This window comes from Arachis ipaensis, chromosome B7, assembly GCF_059453495.1.
Source record: "Arachis ipaensis isolate K30076 ecotype BB chromosome B7, ASM5945349v1, whole genome shotgun sequence".
NCBI classification, from domain to species: domain Eukaryota; kingdom Viridiplantae; phylum Streptophyta; class Magnoliopsida; order Fabales; family Fabaceae; genus Arachis; species Arachis ipaensis.
The window spans coordinates 82,448,240-82,453,206 of record NC_142442.1 but is presented as its reverse complement, the minus strand read 5'-3'; the positions used below and the strand labels follow the sequence as shown (position 1 = coordinate 82,453,206).

General features: G+C 37.3%; 1 non-coding gene across 1 annotated transcript; it reads right to left on the bottom strand.

Moving 5' to 3' along the window:
- Positions 1–382: 382 nt before the first annotated feature.
- Positions 383–486, bottom strand: LOC148553174 (small nucleolar RNA R71). Its single transcript, XR_015893466.1, has one exon. It is a non-coding gene; the product is annotated as a small nucleolar RNA R71 (small nucleolar RNA).
- Positions 487–4,967: the final 4,481 nt, after the last annotated feature.

The window sequence follows — 4,967 nt, the reverse complement described above, 5'->3', positions numbered from 1 at the left end:
TAGAGGAGACACAAGAAAGGTCCTTGGATCTTACAATACACCCAATTCTGACTTCTATGGGCGCAGCATCTCCATACCTGCCATTGGTACAAATAATTTTGAGCTTAAGCCTCAACTGGTCACTCTAGTGCAACAGAATTGCCAGTTTTATGGACTCCCGCAGGAGGACCCCAACAAATTCATTTCTAATTTCCTGCAGATATGTGACACTGTTAAGACTAATGGAGTAAATCCAGAGGTTTACAAGCTCATACTCTTCCCCTTTGCTATAAAGGACAGAGCAAGGCTATGGCTAGATTCTCAGCCTAAGGGAAGCCTGGACACTTGGGAGAAGGTGGTCAATGGATTTTTTGACAAGTTTTTTCCACCTCAAAAGTTGAGTAAGCTTAGGGTGGAAGTCCATATTTTCTGACAAAAAGAGGGAGAGTCCCTCTATGAAGCTTGGGACAGGTACAAGCAGCTCATCAGAAGATGCCCTCCTAACATGATCTCATATTGGACCATGTGAGAGATCTTCTATGATGGCCTCTCCGAGATGTCCAAGATGGCACTGGACCACTCTGCTGGTGGCTCACTCCACATGAAAAAGACACCTGAGGCAGCGTAGGACCTTGTTGATATAGTTGCCAACAACCAATATATGTACACTTCTGAGAGGAACCCAGTGAACAATGGGGCATCTCAGAAGAGAGGAGTCATGGAAGTGGATACACTGGATGCCATATTGGCTTAGAACAAGCTCATGTTCCAGTAGATCAACAAGATCTCTCAACACTTGAGTGGGGGCACAGAGCTCAACTGCTTATACCCTAGAAGCAGCGTATGAAGTGGATGACGGTGACACTGCATAAACCACCTTAGAGGAGGTGAACTACATGGAAAACTCCTCTAAGAACTCCAATAACAATTCCTATTCAAATACTTTCAATAACCACCCCAACTTCGGGTGGAGAGATCAGCAGAGGCCTCAACAAGGCTTCAATAGCAACCAGTGTGGAACGAACCAAAATCGGTTCAACAACAGACCATTCCAACCCTCTCAGCAACAGATGGAGACCCCTGTGCAGAGCTTTTCTGACCTGGCTACTATAGTCTCTAACCTCTCCGAGATCACGCATAGTTTCATGGCAGAAACTAGGTCTTCCATTCGGAATTTGGAGATATAGGTAGGTCAGTCGAGTAAGAGGATACTAGAGATTAAGGCCCTCACAATGGAAGCTAAGGACCAACCCAAGGAGGAGCTTGATACTGAGGAACTAAAGGAGATTAAGGCTCATGAGAAGACTGGGAGTGTCACTGATGAGAGAACTTTTGCGTGGTCTAGAAATTTGCGGATAAATCCTCATTGCAAGTATAGTTTCTAAACCTTCAAAAGTCCTTTCATACAAACGTTTTGGTTGTCACAAGTAACAAACCCCTTTGAAATTGATAACCGAGTATTCAAATCTCGGGTCGTCTTCTCAAGGAACTACAGGGAAGTATGTTCTTATTATTGGTTATGAGTTTGTAAATTAGGGGTTTTAGAAATTAGGGAGCAGTATGTTGCATAAGAAGAATAAAATAAATAAATAACTATAAAATAAACTCTTGGCAAGGTATGAAAAATTGGAGGTCCTATCCTAGTTATCCTTATCAGGTGTGAAGAGAATTGGGTTTTAATCCCACTTGGTCAGCCTTTACTAAGCAAAGGAAGGTTGAGTGGACTGATTGGCTTGATTCTCAAGTCCTAGTCAACTCCTGTGGAGAGACTAGCCTTAGAGAAATCCTAGCTCAAGCAGAATCTGCCAATTTCAATCGCTTGCTGAGTTTGATAAGTCAAGTATTACCAATCACTTGACCAAAGCCAAAAGGGAGAAAAAAATATCTAAATTAAATTGAAAGCAATCTTAAACAGAGCAAAGCAATCTTAAATCTTAAATACCTCAAATAACAATAATTAAGAAAATTATATGTAACATGGAAGGGTTCATAAATTAAATTGGAAAAATAAATAAAAATAAAGAATCTGGGATTGAGAGCCACTCTTAAAACTAAGAGAAATCCTAAATCCTAATCCTAAGAGAGAGGAGAGAACCTCTCTCTCTAAAAACTACATCTACTCCTAAAATTGTGAATATGAGAGCACGTTTATGAATGGATGCATTTTCCCACTTTATAGCATCTAATCTGTGTTTTCTGGGCCGCAAACTGGGTCACAAATAGCCCAGAATTCGCTGGTTGCGAATTCAAACACGCTGATTTTTGTTACTGCGACGCGGCCGCATGGGTCACGCGGTCGCGTCATCTAGCGTCAGGGCAACTATGGCATATTATATATTAAATTGAAGCCCCGGACGTTAGCTTTCCAACACAACTAGAACCATGTCGTTTGGACCTTTGTAGCTAAAGTTATAGCCGTTTGAGTGCGAAGAGGTCAGGCTGGACAGCTTAGCAATTTTTCCAACTTCTTGTATTCCTTCCACTTTTGCATACTTCCTTTCCATCCTCTGAGCCATTCCTGCCCTGTAATCTCTGAAATCACTTAACACACATATCAAGGCATATAATGGTAATAAGAGAGGATTAATATTAGCAATATAAAGGCCAAAGAAGCATGTTTTCAATCAAAGCACATAATTAGGAAGGCAAATAGTATGAATAAGTAGGTAAAGAGTTGATAAAATCCACTCAATTAAGCACAAGATAAACCATAAAATAGTGGTTTATCAACCTTTCCACACTTAAACATTAGCATGTCCTCATGCTAAGCTCAAGAGAAGCTATAAAGGTGAAGAGGAATGGTAGATTAATATGAAATGCAACCTATCTGTATGAATGCAACTACATGCAAAATGTTTCTACCTACTTGGTTAAAAGTAAACAAATCTTTCAAGAGGAAATATGAACTGGATTTCACTAATTCAAATCATGAAAATGAAGTACAAATAGACTTGCAAGAAGAAAATAGCTCATGAAAGCAGGGAACAAGGAATTGAGCATCGAACCCTCACTGGTAGTGTATACACTCTAATCACTCAAGTGTTTTTAGGTTCGATTCTTTCAATTCTCTACTAACCTTGCTTTCTAACGCTTGCTCTTCATCTAACAATCAACATAAATTTAATACACAAATACACAAATCAAGAGGTCTTTTAAGGGTTGTAATGGGGTTAGGGTCAAGGTAGGATTGTATTTGGTCAAGTGGACTAAAATCTGAATCCTTAATTAACTTAAACTTTCCACCTAACTTTAGACAATCCATGTAATCATAATACCACATCTAGCTATCCATTAACCAAGTTTTTCATATATTCATGCATTCTAATTTCAAGTACAGTACATATGCATTGCTTTCACCACTTACTTTGGGGCATTTTGTCCCCTTTTTATTATTTGCTCTTCTTTTTTATATATATATATTTATTATTATTATTTTTTCTCAATGCATATGATTAAGATATTGAATGCATGAATCATGTTCTAAACATTTCTTTCACATTTTCATAAAGATATATAATACCTAATTCCTAAACCAATTGTTTCCAAATCCACTTTTCCCCACACTTAATTCATGAGCACTTTCACTAGTCTAAGCTAACCAAGGATTCAAATTAAGGATGTTATTGTTTTTTTCTTAGAGTTAATGATGTGCTAAAGTAAAGAACAAAGGGGTAAAATAGGCTCAAATTGGTTTGCAAAGGATAATGAAAGGTAAGGCCATATGGGTATGTAAGCTTAGTGAAACAAAGGCCTCAATCATGTAAGTGCATGCATACATCAAACCATGGAAATATAGAATTAAGCAAGACAAAGATCACAATTTTAGAGAGAAAAACACACACCAAAAAAATAAAATATTGGTTGGTAAAATAGAACCAATTCACATAGGCTCAAAAATCTCACAGGTTTTGTGTGTTCGAGCTCTAAACCATGTTCCAGTATAATATTTCTTCAAACAAGTGTAACATTAAATTTTTATTCAAATTAGTGAAATGCTCTAAAAGGTTTCTTGAAAAAGAAAATATTACTTCAACCAAGTGGTAAAATATGCACAAAATCAAATAAATATGCAATCAAACATGCAAATGCGACAATGAACTAACAAATAGAGTAACATATTGGTGTTGAATTAGGAAATAACTAACCCATGGAGATCGGTATCGACCTCCTCACACTTAAAGATTGCACCGTCCTCGGTGCATGCTGAGATGTGCAGGTGGACGGGTTGTTCCAACTGATGCTTTTCTTCAAAGATTTTGCAGATGGACTTGTTTGTTTCCCTTTTTAGAAGTTTTTCCCTTTTTCCGTCTTCGGTGGCCAGCCTGAAAGAAGAGAAAAAGAAGAATAGTAACCCAAAAATAAAGATAAGAACATAAATAAAATATGGGTTTTAATGCCAAATAATAAAGGTCTCAATTACATTGTAGCTACAACATGCAAATGAGAAAACAGTAGAAGTACATAACAAATCAAGAGTGCAAAAATCTGCAACAATGGGGAAGAGAGTGTGGGTAAGGAGAGATAATATAAATTCATGTCAATGCAAAATTAATACAGGTATAAAAGATTGGCATTGATTTAAATAATATTATCTAACCAGAATAAAACAAGTCACTAAGCACCTAAAATAATTCAAGAGAAGATGCAACAGTTAAATAAGAAAATTTTAACACCAAAGAAAAAATAATTAATTTAGAAAAGAAAATAAAAATATACACAGAATTAAAATGTAATGAATGAAATATGTAAATAAATTAGGTAAAATAAAATAAAAGATAAGAAGAATGAGAAGGGAAAGAAGAGAAAAGAAAGAAATAATAATAAGGGAAACAAAAATAAGGATTTGGTGAAGAAAAGATAAGATATTTTGGCTAATTGGGATAATCTGTGCGCCACATGTGACGCGGACGCGTGAGTGACGCGATCGCGTGGTGCGCGATAAGGTCAGGTGACGCGGACGCGTGGGTCACGCGATCGCGTGGCCTGAT